The sequence below is a fragment of the Oncorhynchus mykiss genome, chromosome 3 (genome assembly GCF_057628025.1).
Source record: "Oncorhynchus mykiss isolate SJ-2025 chromosome 3, ASM5762802v1, whole genome shotgun sequence".
In the NCBI taxonomy this organism is placed as follows: Eukaryota; Metazoa; Chordata; class Actinopteri; order Salmoniformes; family Salmonidae; genus Oncorhynchus; species Oncorhynchus mykiss.
Window position 1 is genome coordinate 69724384 of NC_143024.1, and position 13708 is coordinate 69738091.

Consider the following 13708-nt stretch of genomic DNA (forward strand, 5'->3'; position numbering starts at 1 on the left):
TTTCCTGTAGTTCTTGACCAGGTTTGCACACACTGCAGCATGGATTTTGGCCTACTCCTCCATACAGACCTTCTCCAGAACCTTCAGGTTTCGGGGCTGTCGCTGGGCAATACGGACTTTCAGCTCCCTCCAAAGATGTTCTATTGGGTTCAGTGGCTAGGCCACTCCAGGACCTTGAGAGGCTTCTTACGGAGCCACTCCTTAGTTGCCCTGGCTGTGTGTTTTGGGTCGTTGTCATGCTGGAAGACCCAGCCACGACACATCTTCAATGCTCTTACTGAGGGAAGAAGGTTGTTGGCCAAGATCTCGTGATACATGGCCCCATCCATCCTCCCCTCAATACGATGCAGTCGTCCTGTCCCCTTTGCAGAAAAGCATCACCAAAGAATGATGTTTCCACCTCCATGCTTCACGGTTGGGATGGTGTTCTTGGGGTTGTACGCATCCTTCTTCTTCCTCCAAACACGGCGAGTGGAGTTTAGACCAAAAAGCTCTATTTTTGTCTCATCAGACCACATCCTTCTCCCATTCCTCCTCTGGATCATCCAGATGGTCATTGGCAAACTTCAGACGGGCCTGGACATGCGCTGGCTTGAGCAGGGGGACCTTGCGTGCGCTGCAGGATTTTAATCCATGATGGCGTAGTGTGTTACTAATGGTTTTCTTTGAGACTGTGGTCCCAGCTCTCTTCAGGTCATTGACCAGGTCCTGCCGTGTAGTTCTGGACTGATCCCTCACCTTCCTCATGATCATTGATGTCCCACGAGGTGAGATCTTGCATGGAGCCCCAGACCGAGGGTGATTGACCGTCATCTTGAACTTCTTCCATTTTCTAATAATTGCGCCACCAGTTGTTTCCTTCTCACCAAGCTGCTTGCCTATTGTCCTGTAGCCCATCCCAGCCTTGTGCAGGTCTACAATTTTAACCCTGATGTCCTTACACAGCTCTCTGGTCTTGGACATTGTGCAGAGGTTGGAGTCTGTTTGATTGAGTGTGTGGACAGGTGTCTTTTATACAGGTAACGAGTTCAAACAGGTGCAGTTAATACAGGTAATGAGTGGAGAACAGGAGGGATTTTTAATGAAAAACTAACAGGTCTGTGAGAGCCGGGATTCTTACTGGTTGGTAGGTGATCAAATACTTATGTCATGCAATAAAATGCTAATTAATTACTCAAAAATCATACAATGTGATTTTCTGGATTTTAGTTTTAGATTCTGTCTCTCACAGTTGAAGTGTACCTATGATAAAAATGACAGACCTCTACATGCTTTGTATGCAAAATCGGCAGTGTATCAGATACTTGTTCTCCCCACTGTACTTAAATTCACACAGGACACCGGATAAGACAGGAGAAATATAACAGACTCCCCTAGCCCCCCGACACATAAACTATTGCAGCATAATTACTGGAGGCTGAGACAGGTGGGGTTGGGAGACACTGTGGCCCCCGTGACCCAACTATACCCCTGGACAGGGCCAACCAGGCAGGATATAACCCCATCCACTTTGCCAAAGCACAGCCCCCACACCACTAGAGGATAACAACAGACCACCAACCTACTACCCTGAGACAAAGCAAAGTATAGCCCATGAAAATCTCCCAACGGCACCAACCCGAAGGGGGGCGCCAACCCGGACAGGAAGATCACGTCAGAGACTCAACCCACTCAAGTGATGCACCCCTCCTAGGAACAGTATGGAAGAGCACCAGTAAGCCAGTGACTCAGCCCCCGTAATTTTCCGTCAAGATAGAACTGCCAAAGGGTGAGGAGTTGCAATCTATTGCAGAGAGAGCCTGCAAAGTTCTGTCATACTTTCCAGGTCTATACCCAAACAGTTTGAACAGTTTGAAAATCAACCTCTCCAGAAATAAGTCTCACTGTTGCCGCCTGCTATCGACCCCCCTCCGCTCCTAGCTGTGCCCTGGACACCATTTGTGAATTGATCGCCCCCCATCTAGCTTCAGAGTTCGTTCTGTTAGGTGACCTAAACTGGGATATACTTAACACCCGAGCAGTCCTACAAGCTAGATGCCCTCAATCTCACACAAATCATCAAGGAACCCACCAGGTACAACCCTAAATCCGTAAACATGGGCACCCTTAGACTCTATCAATCACCGTGTTCTTATCGGCAGACTCAATAGCCTTGGTTTTCTAATGACTGCCTCGCCTGGTTCACCAACTACTTTGCAGACAGAATTCAGTGTGTCAAATCAGAGGGCATGTTGTCCGGACCTCTGGCAGTCTCTATGGGGGTACCACAGGGTTCAATTCTCGGGCCGACTCTTCTCTCTGTATATATCAATGATGTCGCTCTTGCTGCGGGCGATTCCCTGATCCACCTCTACGCAGACGACACCATTCTGTATACTTCTGGCCCTTCCTTGGACACTGTGCTAACTAACCTCCAAACGAGCTTCAATGCCATACAACACTCCTTCCATGGCCTCCAACTGCTCTTAAACGCTAATTAAACCAAATGCATGCTTTTCAACCGTTCACTGCCCGCCCGCACCCGCCTGCCCGACTAGCATCACCAACCTGGACGGTTCCGACCTAGAATATGTGGACAACTATAAATATCTAGGTGTCTGGCTAGACTGTAAACATCTCCAATCCAAAATCAAATCCAGAATCGGCTTTCTATTTCCAACAAAGCCTCCTTCACCCACGCCGCCAAACTTACCCTAGTAAAACTGACTATCCTACCGATCCACGACTTTGGCAATGTCATCTTACAAAATAGCTTACAACACTACTCAGCAAACTGGATGCAGTCTACACAGCGCCACCCGTTTTGTTACCACCCACCACTGCGGCCTGTATGCTCTCATTGGCTGGCCCTCGCTACATATTCGTCGCCAGACCCACTGGTTCCAGGTCATCTATAAGTCTATACTAGGTAAAGCTCCGCCTTATCTCAGTTCACTGGTCACGATAACAACACCCACCCGTAGCACACGTTCCAGCAGGTATATCTCACGGATCATCCCCAAAGCCAACACCTCATTTGGCTGCCTTTCCTTCCAGTTCTCTGCTGCCAGTGACTGGAACGAATTGCAAAAATTGCTTAAGTTGGAGACTTTTATTTCCCTCACCAACTTTAAACATCAACTATCTGAGCAGCTAACCGATCGCTGCAGCTGTACATAGTCCATCTGTAAATAGCCCACCCAATCTACCTACCTCATACCCATACTGTTTTTATTTGATATACTTTTCTGCTCTTTTGCACACCAGTATCTCTACTTGCACATCATCATCTGCTCATTTATCACTCCAGTGTTAACCTGCTAAATTGTAATTATTCGCTCCTATGGCCTATTTATTGCCTACCTCCTCATGCCTTTTGCACACATTGTATATATGCTTTATTTTTTCTACTGTGTCATTGACTTGTTTGTGTTATCGGCTTGTTTATTGTTTCTCCATGTGTAACTCTGTGTTGTTGTCTGTGTCAGACTGCTTTGCTTCATCTTGGCCAGGTCACAGTTGCAAATGAGAACTTGTTCTCAACTAGCCTACCTTTTTAGATAAAGGTGACAAAAAAATAAAAATAATAAAAAAATAAATAAATAGGGTTAGGGGCAGAGAATCCCAGTGGAGTGAGGGGAACTGACCAGGCAGAGACAGCAAGGGTGGTTCATCTCTCCAGTGCCTTTCTGTTCACCTTCATACCCTTGGGCCAGACTACACTCAATTATAGGATCTACTGAAGAGATGAGTCTTCAATAAAGACTTCAAGGTCGAGACCGAGTCTGCGTCTCTCACATGGATAGGCAGATCATTCCATAAAAATGGAGCTCTATAGGAGAAAGCCCTGCATCCAGTGTTTGCTTAGAAATTATATGGACAATAAGGAGGCCTGCGTCTTGTGACCGTAGCGTACGTGTAGGTATGTACGGCAGGACCAATTCGGAAAGATAGGTAGGAGCAAGCCCATGTAATGCTTTGTAGGTTAGCAGTTAAACCTTGAAATCAGCCCTAGCCTTAACAGGAAGCTAGTGTAGAGAGGCTAGCACTGGAGTAATATGATCCAATTTTTGGTTCTAGTTAAGATTCTAGCAGCCGTGTTTAGCACTAACTGAAGTATATTTAGTGATTGATCCGGGTAGCCGGAAAGTAGAGCATTGTGGTAGTCTAATCTAGAAGTGACAAAAGCTCGATAGATTTTTATGCATCATTTTTGGACAGAAAGTTTCTGATTTTTGCAATGCTACGTAGATGGAAAAAAGCTGTCCTTGAAACAGTCTTGATATGTTTGTCAAAAGAGAGATCAGGGTCCAGAGTAACGCAGAGGTCCTTTACAGTTTTATTTGAGACGACTGTACAAACATCAAGATGAATTGTCAGATCCAACAAAAGATTTCTTTGTTTCTTGGGACCAGTGCTATGATTGGGTCTAAAACCAGACCGAAGCATTTCATATACATTGTTAGGCTTCAGGAAGGCAGTGAGTTGCAGCGCAACAGCTTTTTCAAATTTTTTTTGAGAGGAACGGGGGATTTGATATAGGCTGATAGTTTTTAAAATATTTTCTGGGTCAATGTTAGCTTTTTCAAGAGAGGCTTTATTACTGCTACTTTTAGTGAGTTTGGTACACATCAGGTGGATAGAGAGTCGTTTATTATGTTCAACATAGGAGGGCCAAGCACAGGAAGCAGCTCTTTCAGTAGTTTAGTTGGAATAGCGTCCAGTATGCAGCTTGAATGTTTAGAGGCCATGGCTATCTTCATCAATGTGTCAAAAGATATAGTACTAAAAAACTTGAGTGTCTCCCTTGATCCTAGGTCCTGGCAGTGTTGTGCAGACTCACGATAATGGAAAAATATGCAGATTTGAAGAGGAGTCCATAATTTCCTTTCTAAATAAGTTCATGATTTTATCACTGCTGAAGTGAAAGCCATCCTCTCTTGGGGAATGCTGCTTTTTAGTTAGCTTTGCGACAGTACCAAAAGTAAAATGTAGGACCGTTCTTATTCTCCTCAATTAAGTTGGAAAAATAGGATGATCGAGCAGCAGTGAGGGCTCTTCGATACCGCACGGTACTGTCTTTCCAAGCTAATCGGAAGACTTCCAGTTTGGTGTAGCTCCATATCCGTTCCAATTTTCTGGAAGCTTGCTTCACGACTCAGGTATTTTCTGTAAACCAGGGAGCTAGTTTCTTATGACAAATGTATTTTGTTTTTAGGGGTGCGACTACATCTAGAGTATTACGCAAGGTTAAATTAAGTTCCTCAGTTAGGTGGTTAACCGATTGTTGTACTGCTATGTCCTTTGATACTTGGAGGGAGTCTGGAAGGGCATCTAGGAATCTTTGGGTTGTCCGAGAATTTATAGCATGGCTTTTGATGATACTTGGTTGGGGTCTGAGCAGATTATTTGTTGCAATTGCAAACATAATAAAATGGTGGTCCGATAATCCAGGATTATGAGGAAAAACATTAAGATCCACAATATTTATTCGATGGGACAAAACTAGGTCCAGAGTATGACTGTGGCAGGAGTAGGTCCAGAGACATGTTGGACAAAACCCACTGAGTCGATGATGGCTCCTTTTGGAGTGGGTCTGTGGACTTTTCCATGTCAATATTAAAGCCACCAAAAATGTGAATATTATCTGCCATGACTACAAGGTCTGATAGGAATTCAGGGAACTCAGTGAGGAACGCTGTATATGCCCCAGGAGGCTTGTAAACAGTAGCTATACAAAGTGATTGTGTAGGCTGCACAGATTTCATGACTAGAAATCTGATCGCTGGAGGATTCTTTTTTTTTACTGCGGGTAATGGAGTCGCCAAGGACTAGAGTTTTCAATTTGTCAGAGCTAATGGTGGGAGGCTTCGGTGTCTCAGACCCCATACCGGGTGGAGGAGAGACCAGAGAAGGTTCGGCCTCTGACTCGTTTCTTACTGGGGAGAACCGGATAAAAGTTTGTCAGCTGAATGAGCGTCACTGGTTGAGCATTCCTACAGCATTTCCTTCCAGAAGCAATGAGAAAATTGTCCGGCTGCGGGGACTGTGCGAGGGGATTTATATTACTATCTGTACTTATTTGTGGCACAGACACGGTTTCATCCTTTCCTACACTTAAATTACCCTTGCCTAACGATTGCGTCTGAAGCTGAGCTTGCAGCATGGCTATCCTCTCCATAAGGCTATCGTTCTCCTGTATATTATGAGTACAGCGACTGCAATTAGAAGGCATAATGTTAATGTTACAACTTAGCTTCGGCTGGTGGAGGTCCTGTAGAGCCATGTCCAGATAAAGCATCCGGTGTGGAAAAGTTGAATGAAAAAAGTCAAGCAAGGGAAAAAAATGTAAATATAAAATGGTAATTAAAAAGTAAAAACCTTAAAGTTGGTAGGTAGCAAAGTAATGCAAGCAACAAAACGCACAGCAGCACGTAACTAGACTTTATGATGTGCTACAGGCCCACACAGAGGTGTCACGTTCTGACCTCTATTTCTGTTGTTTTGTATTTATTTAGTATGGTCAGGGCGTGAGTTGGGTGGGCAGTCTATGTTTGTTTTTCTATGTTTTCGGCCTAGTATGGTTCTCAATCAGAGGCAGGTGTCATTAGTTGTCTCTGATTGAGAATCATACTTAGGTAGCCTGGGTTGCACTGTTTGTTTGTGGGTGATTGTCTATGTTAGTGGCTTGTGTCAGCACAGGGGCCTGTTGCACAAAAGTAGAATTAAGACATCCGGGATAAATGACTCAGCTGAGCTCAATGAAGCCAAAACATGTGCGTCCAGGCTTAATTGGTTGCACAAAGACCAAGCCAGGATGAGCAGACACGGATTCATTAAGCCAGGTGAAACCAATCCTGGATAGGTGCGCGCTCACGGCTCACTCAAATAGACCCCGCCACAGATCACAGATTAACTGATTTACCATGGCAACTAGAGCCGCGTACTTTTCCCCGTCGGAAGCACAAATCCTCATGGAGGCATACGAGGAGGTAAAAGATATAATTAAGAAGAAAGGCAACACCGCCACAGTGATAAAGCAAAGAGAAAAAGCGTGGCAAAGTATTGCAGACCGCCTGAATGCGTAAGTAGTGCACAATTACACACTCACCGCTCCGCTGAAACATCACAATTACAATTCAAATATTTAATTCACATCTCCAAAAATGCAGTTGTACTGTAATTATGAAACGGTTAATTTTTTTTATTGAAATGCACTGCAGATATGAGTGAAATTGTGTAAAGTAACTCCATCACACTGTATAAAGCTATGATAAAATTTTTGATATTTTTACTGAAAACAAGACAAAAATACCAAGTAATTTTTTGCAGTGTGACTCCATTAAGTGTAAGTGTGTGTGTGTGTGTGTGTGTGTGTGTGTAGATTAAACATGAACGGGCCAAAACGGACATGGCAGCAGGTCAAAATCAAATACAAGAACATTCTGCAGAATGGTATGGTCCCTGACTAATATTTAACAAAGCACAAGCATATATTGTACCCAGAAGGTGCCTGCTCACACATTGTCTGTACTGTTTTAGCAGTGAAAAAGAATACCCACAGACAAGGCACGGGTGGTGGGTCACCAAAGGCTGACCTTACCCCAGCAGAGGACATGGCCTTGGAGCTAAATAAAGGCAGGCCCGTCTTAGAGGGGATCCCTGGGGGGAAAGAGACGAGCATAGGTTCCTCCCAAGATGCCACCCGCTTCATTCAAGGTATGTCCTTCCATCTCTACATGGGATACAACCACATTCATATTGAATCAATTTGGACTGTCTGACTTTGGTTTACCTATTGCCTTGCAGTGTCTGGCAGCACTGTGTTCCTGTTAGAGCCACCAGCACAAGCACCAGACGATGCTGATCCAGTGAGTACTCCATCAAAGGCATACTGTAGGCCTGGCATGTCTTGTCTACTAGCTTCAATATGAATCCGATTAAATGTGATAGGGTGAAGGCCCCAGTGCAGCAGCAACAGCACATGATGGAGACGATGATGAGGAGGAGACCATCTCTCTGGATTCCAGAAGGCATGAGGTATCATGTTAAGACTGTGAAAGTACTATTTACTCTACAATGGTGAGGAGTCCTCATCAAAATCAAAAAATCTAATTTCTTTTACAGGACCCAGATGCTATACAGTGGGAAAACCAGCCTGGCAACATAGTGCGTATTAATAAAAGGACACCACATCCTGCCAAATTCCAGCTGCGCTAATTGTATTGTGTTCACAGAGCTCACAAGCTATCAGAAAGTTGTATGGCAACCACCTCCGGTGCCAAATAGAACTGGCAGACATAGACATTCAGTACAAGAAGAAAAAGATGGAAAATCTTGCACTGGAGTTCGAAATAAAAAAGAGGACAATTAGGAAACTGGACCTTGAAATAAAAAAACTTGAGAGGGAGGTGAGATATGCCTTCAATGTACACTGTATGCTAACTGTAACACAAATGTATTAATCATTATTTTTCTTTCCTCCCCCAGCTCCAAGAAGATGACACAGCTCAAAATAAAAATTAGGTATATTCTCGTAAAGTCAAGTGAGCCATGACATATGAGCTCTTATTGTGAGCACACAGGACGGTGGCATCTTTCTAAGGTTTTTTTTATTTTCCCAGCAATCAGTACAACCAAGTCATCGTTATAAGGCATCGCCCTCTTTTGCCCACCCCCCCCAGCACCAGGTGTGGCCACTAGCCTATATGAAGGCCCAAAATTGTGTGTTCCTTTCTGCTCTGACAATGGCATGCCCATTCGTGCGAGATGTGGTGGATGAAGAAGCACTTGTGCTGAGGAGAGCCTTCAGGTGAGAAAGGGTCTTCAGGGACCGGTTGGACCCACTGGCCTTCCCTGATGACCATCTATATGAAAGATACAGGTTTTCTGCAGAAAAGCTACATATTGTTTTTACAGTTTTGATACTTATGACAATGTGATACTTAATATTCTGGCACATCAGCATGTCTTTGTTTATGAAACCATACTGAAGTACAATTTCACGAAATGCCCCACATCTGTCATTTTAACAACTGTCCTCCTTTAAAACAACTGGTTACAATATTATGACTTGTGTTTTTTTCCCCTCTGTGGCCCTAATATTCTAGCATTTTATATATAGCCTTATAGTCTATGGGAAACTGTAAATTATCTAATGATAGCAACATCATCTAAAAATCATTTTTTATCCAAAATCATTGAAATTAATGATCACAAACGTTTAAATAACAGTGGGTCTAGTTATATGTGATAACAATGTATAGTGAGCAGTGAAATAACTATTGGTTTCCATTTGTGGTGACTGCTGACTGACATTAGGGATGAGATTAAATAGATCCTGGAATTTAGCCTGGTCTGGAGCAGGCTAGCTCCACAGAATAAATCTCCATGGTAATTTATACCATAACATATCCTCCTGCCCCCTATCCATCTTTAGTGCAACCGGATTACGGATCAATTGAGCCAGGATCACCAAGATATCCTGGCTTAATCCCTTATCCTAGTTTTGTGCAACAGGCCCCAGGTCTCATTTTGTAGCTTCACGGTCGTATTTGGTTTATTGTTTTCGTTACTCTTTTGCATAGTGTTCAGTCTTTCTTTATTAAAGATTCACCATGGACACTTACCACGCTGCGTATTGGTCCTCAGATCCATCTCGCCTCTCCTCTTCAGATGAAGAGGAGGACGGCTGTGACAAGAGGTATACACAGACACCATTAAAAGGGCTCGGGAGGAGGAACTTGGTTCAGAAATCTCAGATGAGGACTGGGTAGAAGCTCTCAGGAATATAAACCACAGATCAGTGAATGCCAGACACAACCTTGTTTAGTTTAAGGTGATACACAGGTTACATTACTCCAAGGTTATACTGCATAAAATATTCCCCGACAACTCACCACTGTGTAAGAGGTGCAAGCAGGATGAGGGGACTTTGAGTCACTTATTTTGGACAAGTTACATACTTACTGTTAGTTAAATACTTACTAAGTTACATACTTACTGGGATCTCATTTTTTATTACTTATCTAAAGCCTTTGATAGAGTTATAACCCCAGACCCATTGATCGCTCTGTTTGGTACAGTTGATGGGAATAATCAGGAAGGGACTCTATTAGTCAAAAGGCTCATATTGCAATTTTGGAAATTGGAGACTTTACCTACCTTTGAAATGTGGTTAGGGGATTTAGGGAATGTAATGCATATGGAAAAGTTTCAATACAATTCCCATGTTTTACAAATATGGCAGCCAATACTGGATAAATGGGCTATTCCCCCTTCATAAGTAGGTTGATGATCTGATGCTACTATTTTCTGTACTTCACTCAATATTTATTTTAGTTAAACTACCCTGCTTGTAATGACTGTCTTCTTATATGCTGTCTTCTTATAATAGGTACCACCTAAAAGGATTTTAAAATTGTTTTTTTGTATGTGTATGTGAGTTAAGTTGTCTTGTCCTCTAAATTTGCCATCCCATTCAACAGTACAATGAATGTCAATGTTTGTATCTCTGTCTTCTTTTTTTATTGGAAAATAATAATATTGGAATTAACATTTCTATTCTCACTAAGACAACTGGAACAAACATGTGCTTAAAGGAGAATAATCAGATTTATTCAAAACAGTCAACTTTCATAAAGAACATAAATTATGTACAGAAAAGTATTTACAGACATGTGCATAGCCAATAAAGATTTGGACAATAACACTTTTGATACATAATAAAAAGTTTTAAAAAATGTAAAAAGACGGAACAGCAGCTTCTGCCATTTTTAGGGTGAAGGTGTGCGTCTCTTTGTTAATAACATTAGAAATTGCGCACCAGCTGTTAAGGAAGTCTCAAAGTTTTGCTCGCCTGAGTTTGAGTACCTCATGACAAGCTGCAGACCATACTATTTACCAAGAGAGCTTTCATCGATATTTTTCATAGCTGTCTATTTACCACCACAAACCGATGCTGGCACTAAGACCACAATCAATGAACAGTATAGGGCCATAAACCAGAAAATGCACATCCAGATGCGACACGTCTAGTGGTTGGTGATTTTAATGCAGTGGTACCAATGCACCAACAGGACCCTTTAATGCAGGGAAATTGAAATCTGTTTTACCTCATTTTTACCAGCATGTCACCTGTACAACTAAAGGCGAAAAAACTCTTGATCATCTTTACTCCACACACAGAAAGGCAAACTAAGCTCTCCTTTGCCCTCCATTTGGCAAATCTGACCATAACTCTACCAGTGATGTGCTCAATACGGAAGTCGTCCAATGAAGCGGATGCTTAGCTACAGGACTGTTTGGCTACTACAGACTAGAATATGTTCCAGGATTCATCCGATAACATTGAGGAGTTTACCACATCAGTCGTTAATAAGTGCATCAACGATATCATCCCCACAGGGAGGGTACATACATATCCCAACCAGAAACCATGAATTACAGGCATCATCCACACAGAGCGAAAGGTTAGAGCTGACGCTTTCAAGGAGCGGAACACTAATCCATATGCTTATTAGAATTCCGCTATGACCTCCAACGAACCACCAAACAGTCAAAACATCAATACAGGACTAAGATCGAATCCTACTATGCTGGCTATAACGCTCGTCGGATGTGGCAGGGCCTGTAAACTATCACTTACTACAAAGGGAAACCCAGCCGCGAGCTGCCCAGTGACCCGAGCCTACCAGACGAGCTAAATTCATTCTATGCTTGCTTTGAGGCAAACAACACTGAACCATGCATGAGAGCACCAGCCATTCCAGATGACTGTGTGATTACGCTCTAGCCTGTGTTAGCAAGACCTTTAAACAGGTAATCAGACAAATTACCAAAACACGTACTCAGAGCATGTGCTGACCAGCTGGCAAGTGTCTTCACTGATATTTTGAATCTCTCCCTGACCTCGTCTGTAAAACCTACATGTTTCAAGGAGACCATCATAGTCCCTGTGCCCAAGAACACTAAGGTTACCTGTCTAAATGACTATCGGCCTGTAGCACTCACATCTGTAGCCATGAAATGCTTTGAATGGCTGGTCATGGATCACATCAACACCATCATCCCAGACACCCTGGACCCACTCCAATTCACATACCACCCCAACAGATACACAGATGACAATCTTTATTGCACTTCACACTGCCCTCTCCCACCTGGATAAGATGAACACCTACCTGAGAATGCTGTTTATTGACAATAGCGCAGCATTCAACACCATAATGCCCTACAAGCTTATCACTAATCTCAGAAACCTGGGACTGAACACCTACCTCTGCAACTGGATCCTGGACTTCCTGACAGGCCGCCCCAAGGTAGTGAGGGTATGTGGTTGACCTAATCACTGAAAATGATGAAACAGCCTATAGATAAGAGGTCAGCGACCTGGCATTGTGGTGCTAGGACACCAAAATCTCCCTCAATGCCATCAAGACAAAGGAGCTGATCATGGACTACAGGAAACGGAGGTCTGAGCATGCCCCCATCCACCTCAACGGGGCTGTAGGGTTGAGAGCTACAAGTTTATCTGTGTCCACATCACTTAAGAATTATCATGGTCCACACACGCCAACACAGTCTTGAAGAAGGTACGACAATGCCTCTTCCCCCTCAGGAGGCTGAAAAGATTTGTCATGGGCCCTCAGATCCTCAAAAAGTCCCTCAGCTGTACCATTGAAAGCATCTTGACTGACTGCGTCACCACTTGGTATGGCAACTACTTGGCATCTGACCACAAGGTGCTACAGAGGGAAGTGTGTACAGCCCTGTACATCTCTGGGGCAGAGCTCCCTGCCAACCAGGACCTCTATACCAGGCGGTGTCAGAGAAAACCCCCTAGAAATTGTCAAAAGACTCCAGCCACCCAATTCAGACTGTTCTCTCTGCTACCGCAGGACAAGCGGTACCGATGCACCAAGTCTGGAACCAACAGGACCCTGAACAGCTTCTACCCCCAAGCCATAAGACAGCTAAATAGTCAGTCCATGTAGCTATTGGTGAACTATTTCACTATCTGGATTGACCCTTTTTGCACTAACTCTTTTGACTTATCACATACGCTGCTGCTACTGTTTATTATCTATCCTGTTGTTTAGTCACTTTATCCCTACCTATATGTACATATCTACCTAAATTTCCTCGTACCCCTGCACATCAACTCGGTAATGGTACCCTGTGTATATAGCTAAGCTATCATTACTGATTGTTTATTTATTCCTGGTGTTATTATTTCTCTCTTTTTCTCTGCATTGTTGGGAAGCAAGCATTTCACTGTTAGTCTGCACTTGTTGTTTATGAAACGTGACAAATACAATTACATTTTATTTGTCTGCCTTACAGGTCACTAGCCTGACACAGAGAGATGCTCCTGGGCCTTACAGGCAGCCTTACCTCAGCTGATAAGCATCTGGTCAAGGCAGACAAGCAGGAAGTGAGTATATGAGATAATTGAGGCCTTACTCAGTGCAGCAGCAGTAGCAAGAATGATGAGGTAAGAGAAGAGGAATCTATAGACCATTACCTCAGTCTGGCTTAGCTGGACCTAGTTGTCTAGTAACAACACATACTCTCAATGACACCACCACCTTTTTAGGAAAGAATCACCCAACTCCTTATCTGTGGAGAAAAAACATAGCATAAAATCTGATGATGATGCCGGTTTTGGAACCTTTGGAACATAGGTATCTGTTCCTGATAGAAATGAAATGAAAATGTGTTCCTGCTT

At 43.4% G+C, this 13708-nt stretch overlaps 1 long non-coding RNA gene across 1 annotated transcript; it reads left to right on the forward strand.

The window, feature by feature from the left end:
* Nucleotides 1-7330: 7330 nt before the first annotated feature.
* On the forward strand, nt 7331-8501 carry LOC149984664 (uncharacterized). The gene is made up of 3 exons (XR_016494796.1): nt 7331-7434; nt 7522-7698; nt 7789-8501. It is a non-coding gene; the product is annotated as an uncharacterized LOC149984664 (long non-coding RNA).
* The last annotated feature ends 5207 nt before the right edge of the window (nt 8502-13708 follow it).